The sequence below is a fragment of the Heliangelus exortis genome, chromosome 3, assembly GCF_036169615.1.
Source record: "Heliangelus exortis chromosome 3, bHelExo1.hap1, whole genome shotgun sequence".
In the NCBI taxonomy this organism is placed as follows: Eukaryota; Metazoa; Chordata; class Aves; order Apodiformes; family Trochilidae; genus Heliangelus; species Heliangelus exortis.
The window spans coordinates 10,999,227-11,014,512 of record NC_092424.1 but is presented as its reverse complement, the minus strand read 5'-3'; the positions used below and the strand labels follow the sequence as shown (position 1 = coordinate 11,014,512).

The 15,286-nt window shown below is 38.4% G+C and overlaps 1 long non-coding RNA gene across 1 annotated transcript in view; it reads right to left on the bottom strand.

Annotated features, from left to right (window-relative positions):
• Positions 1 to 6,721: 6,721 nt before the first annotated feature.
• The window catches only part of LOC139795490 (uncharacterized), a 36,907-nt gene continuing 28,342 nt past the window's right edge, over positions 6,722 to 15,286 (bottom strand). Inside the window, exon 4 of the long non-coding RNA XR_011725513.1 lies at positions 6,722 to 6,813. This is a non-coding gene — a long non-coding RNA (uncharacterized lncRNA). The remainder of the gene's footprint in view (positions 6,814 to 15,286) is intronic.

The window sequence follows — 15,286 nt, the reverse complement described above, 5'->3', positions numbered from 1 at the left end:
CACTGTTTGCTCAAGGAGAACAAATATTTTGCCAGTAACCCACAGTCACTTCTCCAGGGTTTACAGCTTCTTTTTGTGGAAGTGTTACAGACACAGGAAAGCTTACTGTGAGCATACTGACATGAATAATGCTGTGAGATGCACTCATGGTTAAGCTAGAAAACACTCATTTTATTATTAACACAAAATAGTCATTTTACTGGTGAATGTGCTTGTATGGAAATTATTTGGACTCAAAAAAGGACTTGCCTCCAGTTGTTATGATTCTGTCCTCCTCTGGATACAGAAATAACACCATGCCATTGAGGTAAGTAATTATTTGTGTTTAATTATGAGTAACAAATAGCCACTGTGACTGCTTTTAGAAGATGTGAAGCTATTATGGTGATGAGATCTTGTGACCTGAGGAAAGGAAAAAAAACAATAATTCAAGAATGATTGGTTTATGAACTATTGCCCTTTCTGCAGTTTGAAATCTTGTTCTCCTGTCTTCCTCCTCTTTCCTCTTTTTTTCTCATTGTTCTTTGTGTGCAATATGAGGTTTTTCACACCATGGCAGAGGTACTGAGGAGCCGAGTTACTGCTCTGCTCATGGTTGAGGATTCTTGGTGTGGATCCAGTCAGGATTGTGGGGCCTTATCAGCTTGAACAATAACAATATGTGCATCAGGGAGCCACCATCAGTGCTGGGACACAGGGTCATGCAGGAGAGGCTCAGGCCACATGTCCCAAAGTGGGATAACATGGTCCCCATGATGAAAGGACAGTTCACCTGTGGGGAAACAGACTCAGAACTCATCATGATTAATGTTCTGAACTTGAGAGTTTGAAATCCTCTTGTTTAGCTTAACATATAAGTACTCATATTCTTCTATTTCTGAAATTTTCTCAGGTCTGCAGAGGTCTGGGAATTGAGGCATGAGGTTTCCTGCCTGAGTCTGAACTCTGCCTCAACTCACACAAGCTTTTAAATGTTATCAAACAACCCCATGGGTTTATAAACACATTTTACCTTTTCTTTATTTTTTTTCCCAGTATTCTTCATAACCTGACTATATTCTTTAATATTTAAATTTTCTTTGCAACATTAATTGCTGCTGATAATGTATCCAAAAATTATGCAGTGTTGTACTGTTGGAGAGAAAGAATACACAGCTGTTCAGCAGTAAACACACAAATGTTTTTTCCTTTGATACTATCCTAATCTGGGAGACAAAGTACATATTACTGGATAACTTGAACTCCTTAGAAGATTCTTGTGCAGATATGTGTAAAGGATTAAGAATTCATTGGATAGCATGATCTTCTGGAAAATGCTTGAAAGAAAAGGAGACACAGGCAACTGACCTTGTCTTTTACTGATAAACTGCAAACATTTTATTTTTATTAGCTTGTTAGGACTCAGTTAATAGTTTTAGATTCAGATAATGGTTTTATAATTAAAAGAGAACAAGTGTAGTATATTAATATCCCACTTGTCCACACTAAATTAATGGTCTGGAGACCATGAAATCTTTATGATAGGTCTGGGCTGTACAGTGCAATTTAAAGATCCCTTCTCTTCGATCTTAGGTGTGGGCACCTTGGCTTTCAGGGTGACCAAGGAGCCTGAAGTGCTCAAAACACATAAACCCCCGAGTGAGAAAGATTTACTCTGGTTAAGTGACATATGGCTATGCTGAAATGTGTGATCCTGAAAAACATGAAAAGAGAAAAAAAGAGTGGTATTAAAAGCAATTTTCCCTGTAAGACATGTACAAATTCACATAGTCCTGAAATCACTGAAAGGAGGTGTTCTAGCACCTCCATGAAAATTTGCATTTCAAGCCCACATTAGTCTTGGATGAGGTTCTTCATGTTCTGCTGCCAGGCAATTAAATCATGACAAATTTCTGTTTGTTATTTCTTTTTAAATATCTGCCCCTCAAATGGGAAATGAAACATTTTGAAGTGAGAATGGGATCATTTGAAGGGAAAGGTGGAGACTTATAAAATTAAATGTTAGGAAAATGCAACTTTCTTTACATGATTTTTAATATGCCCTTGCCCTCCATCATCTTTTTTTCCTGCAACATTGTCAATGTTAAAATAATTTTCATACACTAGAGGAAAGAAACAGAAGAGTGGCTACCACCATGTATTGCTATACTGTCCATTGATCACCTGGTCTTGGGTCCTTCAAGGTAACAAGACAGGTTAACTGAGGACAGTTTCATCCAGGAAGATAAAGTCATAAAAGTTAAGATAAAGATAAAGAAGATAAAGAAGATAAGATAAAGAAGATAAAGTCATTGGTTAAATAACTTAGCATTGTGCAAGGTAGAATAACATGGTCCTAAGTTTTGAGCCAGCTCTACCAGTTGTGATTTCTTCAAAGCCATGTCTAGGCAGTTTAAAAGGAGAGTGATTTGTGCCCCCAATGAAAAATCAAAATGCATCCTGTTTTAACTACAATGAAAAAACCTAAACTGCTAAATTAAAGGGAAGCAGCCCCCTGTGTTCTCTGAATGTGACACCACAAAGAGAATAGAAATCTGCTATAAACATAAGTTCCTTTTCTGTGTTTCCTTATTTTTGTTTTATTTTTCTCCTGCTTGAAAAATTTCTGGTTTACTCCAGATGTGGATGGTAACACAGGTGTAGATGTGTACAGAAGCAGATGTCAAAACTAAAAAGAGATTCAATGTCTTAAACTCTAGGTAGACATGATGAGGATTTTTCCTCCCTTTAAATTTTTCTTAGTCGCTTATCCTACATTGTTACTGGTTTTTAAAAATGAGAAATTACTATAGAGAGGTCTCATGTCCACCTGGGGCATTTGTATATTCACATAATGCCATCCTTGTTTTTCTTTCCAGAAGCATGTGCTCTAGAGAGAGACAGAGGAAATGGGTCACTGAGGATCAAATTGCTCTATAGATGTAAAATAAGATCTTTTTCCTATAAACAATAAGGCGGTGGAAACTGACTTTTTTAAAAACAGTTTCCATGAGAAGTTGTTTTACTGTTCGTTCAATGAAGCATTACAGATGTTAGACACCTGAAAAGGAATCTGCTTTTTCAGAGTTATACTTCAGAGACAGCTTTCACTATATTGCTGCTTTCTTTCCAGTTACTTGTTCCTTATTGGTCCAGAATTAGATTAATAACCCTTCTCACCTTCTCTGTGATGTTGTTACTTATTTTAAAATTCTGTCCTTTCTGTTGCAAAGTTTAGCTTGCACACACATTGACACACACACAAACTGCTCTTTATATAACAGTAGTGCAAAAGTATTAAAAGAATTAGTTTCTAATAGAAAATAAAAGCCCTTGTTTTGCATCATGGTATGTAAATTGTAACTATCATGTGCATAGCCCCTCCTGATAATACCAGAGGCCTCTAGAATGGAATTTTGGTTGTTTACAGTAATTTGCATGGAAAACACTGATTTCTTGAGAGGTCTTTTCTTTCAATAGGAGTTTGAATTCACAGCACTTTTAACAGAATTTGACATTGCATGTGATCACTACTTTGACATAGAATATATATAGAATATATATACTACATATATAAAAGAAAAAAGAAATGCACAGTTGTAAATTATAGCACACGTTGACATTAGAAAACCTCTTTCAATGAGGTTGTGAATCCTACCCTGTGGTGCATTAACTCATCAACTCTTTATGCAGAGTTAAGCGTATTATTTTACAGTTCAGCTGGCTGAGCCATTTAAAAAGAAAAAAAGTTTTGGTACCAAGTAACAGTTGTCTTCATCATTCTTTTGTATTAGCATTATTCTTTATGTGGATGCTATGTTTCAAATGTTATTTTAAAAATGGTCATCCCAGGAAAGATCCTGGAGAAGAAATTAATGAAATATTAAATATAATCCAGATTTTTTTTCTCTAAAATTAAAGTAAAGTGTATTGACTCTATCTCCTAGAGTTAAAGGAACATGTTGCACTTTTAAAATATTAGATAAAAAAATAATTATATAAAAAAAAAATTGTAAAAAAAAAATTGTTCAGTATGTCCTCAGTTATCTTTTCTATGACATACTTTGATGATTATTTATTTACATGTATACATATAATATGCATATATACACAGAGGATCCATAGAGAAAAACACAATAGGATTTCAAAATTTTCATGTTCTGAATATTTTTATCAATCTTGCCTAATGAATTATTCAGCTATGACTTCTGAGTTGCTTGTCAGTCCTGTAGTGTTCATTCTGTATCACTTCTGCTTCCCAGGATGAAGATAGTATTAACCAGTGTTTACTTCCTTTCTTGCTTTGTCTTTATTTGCTACTTCCTTACTTGCTGATAAACAGCACTCACTTGAGCTTCTTTTCCTTTTCATTATGGAAGTGATATTTACATAACTTGCCTCAGAAAAATTGAAACAATGCATAAAAATAATTGGATTTTGATTACTGCACCGATAATCATATGTATTTCCAATGTACAAAGACATTTAACAAACAAATGACTTATCTACAAAGCTATATAAGATCTATGGGCATTCATACAGAACAAAAGCAGAGTCATTACTCTTATTTATCTATGAGTTGTATCTTAAAATATGCTTTTTAGAAACATTTGAATTCATAATCCAGGCTTGCAATAAAGAAAGAATAAAAACACATGGCACTGACTCATTGAATCACTGCAAAATAACACACAATATCCCTTGTGATTTTCTGAGAGAGAAACAGGAAGGTATCAAAAACTTTCTTTTTAAAATTGGTTAAATTTGAGTCAAGGACTTATATGAGTCCTGAAAACAATGAAGGAAATTCTTTCCAGGCAGAATATAGGGAAACTTCAGAGTTTTCTTGCAGTGGTGTTATGATAAAGAGCTATATGTCCACACCTGGGAAGTACAACTCTCTGCTTACTCTGTTCTTATACTCTTCCCCAAGCCACCACTACTGGTCCCTGTTGGAGATGAACTGGTGAGCCAAGGCAACCTTTCATCTCACCAAGATCAACTTATATCCTCATTTCTAGTGCTCCTGAAATGAATCCAGAGTCCAGGCAGGAGCACTTGGAGTCTTAAACTGTTGTCAGTACTGAGCTTTTATGCAGAAAGCAGCTGGGTTATATACACAGGGCTGAAGCATGAGCCATAAACATCAGACAATCATTAGCCCATCTCTGAGGGGCTGTTGGGACTGCAGGCCTGAGAACATTGTCTGATTGGCCCTGTTTGTTATGCTCATTGTCATTCAGAGCTATAGTCAGTACAAAATAAATCCTCCTTGCCACAGTGCCCATCGTGATAGATTTCATAGCAGACTCCAGTGCTTTCTCTTCCTCTGCCTGAAAACATTCTGAGTGAGCCGTCATTTCTCTCGATAGTAAATTATGAATCCAGCAATTTTATGTTGAAACTTTGCTGCCTTTCTGTTTAAACTTTGTTTAAAAAAGATATGTATGAGTATTTGAAATGTGTCAAAAGCAAGGCAAACTCAGACTGTGAAACAGTCACATCCTTGCACGAGCCCTATATATCCTTAAGATAATAAGGCTCTAGAGCTGGGTCTGGTGAATCTTGGGCATTTCTATTAACTCAGTTTGGAAGCATGAACAGACTGCTCTGAAGATTATAAAGACATCCCCTAACTGGCCTTTTCACCTCTTAGCAGTGACAGTCAACCACAATATTATCTAAGCTTTAAATAAATTCAGTGAAGCAAAATATTTTTGAGATGCAGTTGCAGTCTTTTGGTTATAGCTAGAAAAAGAAAAGCTGAATAATTTTGGGATTGGAGAAAATAGTGCTGTATGCTCCTAAAGGAGCAGCTCTTATTCAGCAGTCCCAGGGAACAAAGACTTTATCCACTTTTCCTTGACCCTTCGTTACAGCATAATTAATACTATTTAAGAATTTGATGAATATAAATCTAGCACAAACAAATATGTATTTCCTTGGCTTTGGATTAACTATGTTATTGTGCTACACGTGTTTGTATCTTAGCATACAATTAAAATTGTGGTCCGCGAATCTGTAGTGACTGTGCTAGATCCAGGCTGTGATGTGTTAAGTGAAACTTTAATCTCATAGCCAATAGCTACCAAATGCCACAGTACTGATGCCTAAGAGCCTGTGAATCCACAGAGAAGAATTTAATGGAAAAAATGCCATGAGGTACTTGGTTTTTATTCCCTCATGTTAGTTATAAGGTCAAAAAAGAAAAGAAAACAAAAAAACATTCCTTTTTCATTCTTTTTAAAAATGATCGTTATTTGTGATAGATTAGTTTTCTGTCACCATAGCAATCACCAGACAATTTGATGACATTTAAAAATATTAACATTTATCTGCATGTAATGGTTTATCTGGAAAGCATAGCTATGCAGAGAAAAAGGATCAACATATTTAGCTATTTATTTCAAATTCAAATGGATTTTTTTTTTAATTTTGAAATTTTGCTCTCAGATAGTTCTTCACTTATGCACAGGTAGCTGAAGCTCCATATACATAATTTTGTTTACTGTATCAACACTGTTTTCACATGTCCTACTTTATTGGATGTAATTAGCACAATACATGTGAATATCTGATATCAACTTTATATGAAGTTTGAATCCAGATTCTGATGTGAACTTATCCCAAGGATGTAACTTCTTCTAATAAAAATGGAATAGATTACAAACAAGAAGGAATCAATATGACTCTTGTTATAGCCCTAATGAATCTTGCACAGGGGTTCAGGAAAATGCTTCAGAATTCTGTCCCAGTGTTTGCATCTCATCATCCATTTTTCTTTACTTCAGGGCATCCCTCTTGTTGTATGTGGTGAATGATTCCATGAATGAACTGAAGGATGGAACACAGGCAACGCAGATCATATTTTCAGATGACACAAAGCAGGCAAGGATTGCAAATTCAGGGGAGAATGAGAATAAAATATGGTTTAATCATCATACATTGGAGAAATAATCTGAAATCAATTAAACTGGGTTCATTAAGGACACTTGCAAAGTGGCTTATATAGGAAATAACAATCAGAATAAAAATAATGAAATTAAAAGAAAAATGGAAAATCTTTTCTCTTAAAAATAAGGAGGCAAGTATGGGTTGGATCCTGAGTAACATGTAATGGTTTCTTTCTATTTCAGCCAGTAAGTGTAAGAAAATGCAACCTATGGAGATTTCCCAGGGAAGCTATGGACTCCCTGACATTGTTTAATACTATTTCAAATATGAAAGCACTTTCATTTTTTAATCAGAATTTACTCTGGTGAGATCCCTGAATACTTGCATAATGAAAAACTTCAGAGAAAATTGAAAAATATGTGTGAGAGTCTTTTCCATTCTTCTCCCTTTCTGAGTCCTTTCAATAAGCCCTTTTACATTGGAAGCCACATAATTAAATAGGAACTAACTAACCCAAAATGTCTGCCTTTCATCCCAAAAGACATTTTATGACTGGGGAACACAAAGACTAATTCTGTACAGTGTCAGCAAATTACAAGTAGCATTCTTCTTTCATCATTCCCAGCCGCACAGGACTCCCTGTCAGTCCTGTGTTATAGTCCTTTCTCACTGGAATTATATCTATGAATTAATTGCATTGGAGGTCCCAATTAAGCTTTCTTGTACCACAAATACTAACTGGAGTAGTATAAATAGAGAATGCTTTATACACATTAAAATATGGTCATTAGAGCAATGAAATGTAGGAGCAGATTTGCTTCAGGGGAGAGGCAGAGGTAAGGGTAACAGGGGGTTTAGCTTTTCCATTACCCCTGCTCTGTTGCCACAAGTCACACAATGGAACAAAAGCTGTGCAAAAGACAAGCCTCCTTCTCATCTTCTTCCCCTCATAATTGCACGTTATGGTTGATTCTATCCCTCCATTTCTTCTAGGGATTTGACCACTATAAAGGTTATAGAAGGCAAGAACCAGGGCAAACCCAGCCATCAGAGCTCTGAAAATAAGCCTTTCTCTCAGATAATGTTTGGACAACTGCACAAAATATTCTCATTAAAAATATTAAATTTAAAGTTCTAAAAAATTAATTAAGGTAGATGCTTTAATTGTTTACTAGATTGAATCAATATATATAAGGCTGCATTTATATTACAGAAGACCTTTTGCCAAATCTTGCTTGAGAAGGCTAGAAGCACAATCTAGTGCTATTATATAGTACTAATTACTTTTTTGATACTTGGATTTGGTTCTTATGTGAGAGCACAACACCTACTGCTCTGAGGTCAAGATTACTAGTTATGGCATTTGAGCATATTGCAGCAAAATTATTTTTGTCCTTATATGTTCCATTGTAATTTTCTAAGGAGCCCCAAAAGCAAGAGTAGCACCCTTACCCTGTCTGAGTGAGGTATGGGTAAACCTTTCAGAAATGGTTTTGCTCAAGAGAGCACTAAATAATGGGACAGATATCTCTGAAGTTCACCTCCATTTACAGTGAAAATTTTCTTAAGGTCAGAGGGAAGTGCTTCTGACCTTCCAGGATCCAGAGTATCACATTTTTCCTGAAGCTGAGCCCTGTGCTTTTAAACTATTGAGTAAGAACAGCTGGGAGCATCCAGTTCACACTGCTGTCAAGTTCTGGTGGGTACACTTAGCCTGAAAGGTGCTACACAAAAATAAGTTTCATTTGGCTTATATATGTATTTTTTGTCTATTTTTCTTTTTTCATTTTCTCAAGCTCATCATCAAGATATATAACATGCAGAGGAAAAAAAAATATGATTTATCAAAATCAGTTATTCAAAAATTGACTTTCTACTTTCAATTTGCAAGGACTCTTCATGGAGACACTCAGGAAGTGCTGATATTAACTGAAAGAGAAGACTTAGCACTTAAGATTTTTTTGTAACATTTATGCTGCAAACATAATCAAAGAGTTTGGGTAAATAATGGTGTGATGCCACTGAGGGCAGAACTCCACAGAGGAGAGGCACTGGTTCACTGAGCTGTGTCCACAGGTGCTTCAGTCCTGTGTAATGAAACATTTGGCTCTGAGCTGGTGTTATTTGCAAACAGAAGGTCCTACTGGCAGAAACTGTGGGACTTGCTGTGTTTGGTAGGATTCCTCTCTAAGCTAATCCTCAGTTGGCTTTTATGCCTTGTTAAAACTGGCCTGTCACCTAGTTGGTGGGTATTGTTACTCCCTTAACAGATGGAAGTGAGTATGGGCATGCTGCTGAACCAGCATATGGATCAATTTTAATTATAATTGCAGGGTCCTTTCTGTGCAGGAATGAACTGAGTTGCCTTTCTTCAGGACAAAACCATCAATGGATTTCTGGCACTCCCTGAAAGTTCAGGTTATGACTAAGAGAGGTGCAGAAATAGGATGCACCAATGAATGTAATTGGGCATGCACTAACCATCATCAGTTCTCCCTAAGAAGAGAAACTGGGTTTCATGAGGTTATTTCTGTTTTAAGGTGCTACTCAGAGTGAGTAATATTGGTGCCTCCTTGTGTTCTTGAGTAGAGGAAGAAAAGAGAAACAGGAGTGTCTTGGTTTAGCGCTCAGGGTGAAACAAGAGACAAAGAGCAGAAGTGCTCTCCTGCTCCCTGTCACCCTCCCAGGGGAAGTTAAGAGGAGAAATAAGGAAGAGAGGCTTCGAGGTTGGAAGTTAAAACCAGAAAAAGAGAAGGGATAGTAACATGTGAGATGATAATGAAAACTCTACATATAAATAAAAAATCTGATTTCACCAGTTGCTGTTATAGCTATCTGAAAGTCCCTCATGGCAGAGGCAAGTTGGGAAAAGGGTCCAGGGCTCTCCCCAGACAGTAACAGAGTCAGATACTGCACAGCGAGTGGTGATCTGAAGACAAAGAGCAGGAGCCTCTCTCCAAGCCATCGAGGTGCAGAAAAGCAGGAAGGAAGAGGGTGGCACCTAGGGGGCAGACTTCCCACCTTCCTGGTTTTTATAGGGCATGGCAGGAAATGAGGGGAATACTGATCCCTTTCTGTTCTGCCTGCTGAATCCCTCAGGATCCTAAACAACACATTCTCTCTAGGTTCTCACATTGATGCCATAAAACTAGCCTGTTTCTCCTCAAACCATAACAGAAGAGTGAAGAAAAATCTTTAAAAAGAGATTTAAGGTACTACTAGTGCTGAAATTACTTTATTTATATTATTTTGTTTCTGCATTGTTTTGTATTAACTATCCTATTTTCTGTTTTATTGGAGATGTCCCTTATTGCACTTGTCTTACTTTTCTCACTCTTTTCAATTCTTCCTGGTGGCACCTTACTACACACTTTTTCCTTGCAAGTGCATGTTTCCCCCATGTTTTAAAACATGTGTAGCATTAAAGTGAACCAAATTACATTCAGCCCGGAGGCTGAAAGTATAGATGGGAGGGAGGTTAGTCATTTCCTTGGAAATGAGGTAGAAGATGAAGACAGGCAAAAAAAATAAGTAAAATAAAAAGTAAATTATATTTCATCAAAGTTATATGGCTTTTAGTTGGTTTGTGGGAGGATTTATGAATAGACCAATCAGAGTTTGAAAATCAGACTTTAAAGCTAGCTTCAGAAGTTACGACATTTTTTCCCCCTTTGGAAATATCTCCCAGAAAAGAAAATACCTTTCATCTTCTTCTTTATATTTCCTTAAGGAAAGTTTGATTTGTTTAGGGAGAAAAACTACAGCTTTAGAACCAATTTTTAATTCTCTGAAGACTACAGAGACAGGGTCTGTATGAAATCTGCCCTGAGAAGGACAAACCTGCAATTTAGAACCCCTATCTGCTCAGTTCCTTTTCTGAGAGCAATAGTAACTCACTGCTGACCAGTGCCCAAAGCCATCAGTCACCTTAGCACCAGCCACCCCTGGGTGCCAGTGGCTTTGGACCTTTATTCCTTGTGGAGCAGGATGAGGGAGCAGCCCTGTGGATGCCTGCAGCCTGGGGCTGGGCAATGTTGCTCCCTGTGTTGGTAGCACAGGAGCATGTTCAGTGCTTGGCAGAGGTTTTCCTTCTGCCTTTCCCTTTGGTTTCAGTCCAGCTTTCCAAGTCACAAGATGGACTTCACTAAGAGACACAGAGTGAAAAGAAGGAAAAGTTTTAAAGGGGAAGCAAAGGTGAGCAAAGTGAGGTGAAGTACAGGTTTAGCAAATGAGCCTCATAAAAAGTACAGCTCACACTAAGCACCAGAAGGAAAGCAAAAGCACCTTTAAGTGTGCTGCAGTTATAAGACATAAAAGCAATTTGGTGGAACAAATCAAACCCCAGCAACTACTTACCCACCTGTAAAGGCAGTCACAGAATCAGCAGCACCTGAAGGATTGCCTTTATTGTTTGGGGAATAAGGCATCTTTTGTTAAGGAGCACAGGCAACAGGAATACGTTACAGAGAAATAGGAGAGCCATCAGAATAAAAAAAATATTTGGTTACCTACGAAAGTATTTCAGTCCTTTTTAGGCAGATAACTATTAAAAATAGCACTGTGGAGGTGAATTTCATGACATTTATTAGCAACTAGACTCTTCAGCATGTGATGGCTTTATCAATGTAACATCTGAATTTGAAGTATGTTCATATGCAATTACTGAAAGTGGTAAACAGCTTTTAGAAAGCATCATCTTTATTCTCTACTGAAAGCATGTTCACAATGCAAAGTAAAACACTGAAATAAAGAGGAACAGCAGCTGGAGCTAAAAGTTATGCTGTTGCAGTCTTGAATACATAATTAAAATAAAGCTGCTTCTGCAGAATTAAGTTAGGGGTTTTTATACCATAAACGTTTTCCGATAAAGTTCCATTGATGTAACACTTTTAATGTCAGGTCATGGACCAAAGGTGAATGTTTCTGAGAAATTTTCTAGAAAATCAGGCAGTCACTTGAGCTTTGAACCATGAAGCTATTTTTGCTTTGTTGAAAGTATTATGGCCTGGGTTTCCTTTTCCAAAACTCAAACACAGCTTGTTTTAACACTTCAAAGTTGTTGTGCAGTTAATCTTCAATGAAGATGACTATTTGTGACATGTTTGGGAAGATCTGAACTAGAAATGAGAATGTGAGGCATGTATAAATTTGTTAACCTTTTAAGCTGCCTCAGCTCACAGCAATGGATATTATAAGATGTGCCAAGTGTTCTTGAAGGTTATAATACTTGCCAGGTACAGTTGTATTCTTCATGCTTATCAGTCCATCTGCTGATCTCTACATAAATTCTTATCTGGAGGCTAAATAGGGATCTTGCAATTTGTCATGCTATTTAGATATCTTCCACAGGAAAGCTTGATCTGGATTTTTAAACCGTAGTGAAGTTTGCTCTTTTTGACACTATGGAAGTGTACATTCATGCTGGGATAAAAATGAGTCAGAGAAAAGCATGGTTCCACTGTCTGTTTCAGAAAAATAAGTAGTCTTATTCTGAGAAATATGTAGCATCTAGGAAGCATCTAGGAAGTGAGGTAGGATATTTGGAGAGGGACTGCTTTCAAGGGCCTGTAGTGATAGGATAAGGGGCAATGGTTTTAAATTAGAGAAGAGTAGATATAGATTGGATGGCAGGAAAAAGTTCTTTACCATGAGGGTATTGGAAAAATGGAACAGGTTGTCCAGGGAGGTAGTTGAGGTCTCATCCCTGGAGATACTCAATGTGAGGCTTGACAAGGCTCTGAGCAACCTGATCTAATTGAGGGTGTCCCTGCTTAGTGCAGGGGGTGTGAACTAGATTGCCTTTAGAGATCCTTTCCAGCCCAAATAATTCTGTGATTCTGTGGTTCTATGATTTTACGGTTTCTGGCTATGCGTTTTTGCCTGAAAATGTTGATCCACTGGTATCAAAAGTAGTTGATGACAAAAGATTATTTCACTTCATTTTTGCCTATTAAAAATTAAAGTGAAAAGCAACCTTTTCCCCCTCTTATACAAGTTGCTTTTATTATTTAGGATGTGTTACTGCTTTTTCCAGAAGTACAAAAGATAGGAAGGTATTAATCTCTGTTACAGCTGCCAACCTAACTACCAGCTATGGGTCCCTGTGGATTTCTCTCCTCTCTACAGTCTTGCTTTCGACATTTTAGGGGCAGTTTACCCAGTTCTGTCCCAGTTTCTAAAATTCTGCAGCCCCTCAGCCTCCACAGCTTATTACCTTATCACAGTATGTCCATACCTTATCACAATATCCCAAATCTCCTTCCTGTTAGAGAACCCAACTCCCCCAGCCTGTGTGGCCCCCCAGCCCCCCCTTCCAGCCACAGGAGGCACAGAGGGGCTGGCCCTGTGCAGCCATGGGGGCTGCAGCTGCCATTGGGGGCTGCTGTCCCCATGGTGCCCTTGCTTTGGACACTCGCAGTGTCACCTGGCCAGGTTTTGGCATCTCTTGCAAAAATGCCTGAGTCTTTATGGGGGGAAGGCATGGAAAGTGGGTGAAGTTTGCCTCAGCAGTGAGATTGCTTGAGATTTGCTTCATCCGGGTAAATAACAATCTCACAGAATCATAGAATGGTTTTGTTTGGAAGGGACCTGAAAGATCATCGAGTTCCAAACACTCTTAATGGGCAGGGAGAGCATCCACTAGAACAGGCTGCTTAGAGCCCCATCCAACCTGGCCTTGAACTCTTCCAGGGGTAGGGCATCCACAGCCTCCCTGGGTAACTTGTTTCAGTGTCTCACCACCCTGACATTAGAGAATTTATTCCTAATGTCTAAGCTAAACCTCCACTTTTCCAGCTTAAAACCATCACCCCTTGTCCTGTCACTGCATGCCCTGGTAAATGTCCCTTCCCAGCTTTCCTGTAGGCATCCAGGCCCCCCCTCTTTCCTTATTTCATGGTAATGAAACATGTCTCTGCTCTGGCACTGAGGGAGTTCACATTAATACAATTTTCTCTGAGGCCGGGAGAGCCTTGACCACTTAAGCAGGACTTTTTTGTTTCTTCTGACCCTTCTGTGTTGCTTTGCCCTGGTCACACACTTGCTCTCTGGCTGGGGCTGCCCTGCTGGGATGTCACGCCAATGCTCACACTCCCCAGAGCTTCTTCAAATTATTTCACTGCTTCTGGGCAAAAAACACGCTTAGAGTTTTTGTGTGTCCCCCAGGGGATCTTTTCTTCCTCTCCTACCCCACAGCAAGGGAAGGGCTCATGGCTGAGGTGTCAGCACAAGCCCCAGCCTGCGTGCCTGCCCCACAGCATTCCTTGGTGCAGGGCAGAGTTCCACAAGCTTTCTGCATGCAGCTGTCGGAAAAATCTGAATCTGCAAGGCTTTGTCTGCAAGCCTGGGAAGTTGCAGGCATCCCATCGGCTGGAGCCGTTTATTAATTCCTTTCTTCCAGAAGGATAGGTCTACATGGTACTTTTCAAGTGGGTGCACACTGGGTTTGCTCACTTGCCACATGCCAGTGACATTCCAGCTGAGAAGCTGGGTCATGGTCACCACAAAGATCTTTGGCTCTTCACTTGCACTCTCTTTGTCATCCTCAGAATCTTGTTCCTTTCTCTCAGGCCGAAGTCTTCTCTGTCGACCTTAGTGTTGCCTTTGTGGTCAGCCAGCTTTCAGCACGACAGAGTAGTGGTGGCTTGTCACCTGGGCACTTGGGACAATCAGGACGGAGCTCCTTTCAGCCCTGTAACCGGGTCTTGGGAATCTGGTCTCATGGTCTGGCTGGGCTCCTTATGTACAAGGGCCCCATATCCACAGATTTTTTTTAAATCCAAGTACATTACCCATATCTCTGTGAAGTTCTGGGTTGATGCCACAGTGTCTGGCATGATCATGATGGCTTTCAGGAGTCTCAAGTCCTTGTTTAGGCTTTATGATCACAGGTTCTTGCAGAGTCTCTCATGCTAATATTTTGGCTGCATCATCTGCAGATTCAAACTTCCTAGAAGAATATTTCTCTTTCCTTTCTTCACATTAATGTGACTCTGTGGACACGTATAATTTCTGCAGGCAGAATTTCTTTTTAAAATTTCTTTTAAAAACCAGCAAATCTGCAAACACTATATGCTGAATAATGTCTTCTTTTTATGCTGCACTACCAGGAGGTTTAAACTTGTCTGAAATGGTTCAAACCTTTGATATATTGCATTACTCTAAAAAGAGATGGAAATTGGCAGTTATTTATGATATAGTCTAATCCTCTTACCTGGTTTTTTTCCATTCAACAATTGGATAGCACAGTTTAGAAAAACAAAACAAAGCAAACAAAAAACTTTGCTAAGACATTCACTCATTTTAAATCACTTCTCCGTTCCAAGTCATAAAACTCCTGCAAACTGCAATAAATTTCAGTTCTGCATAGTAAGTGTCACTGTATAGAGTCTAGTATTGAAAATGCAAAATAAGC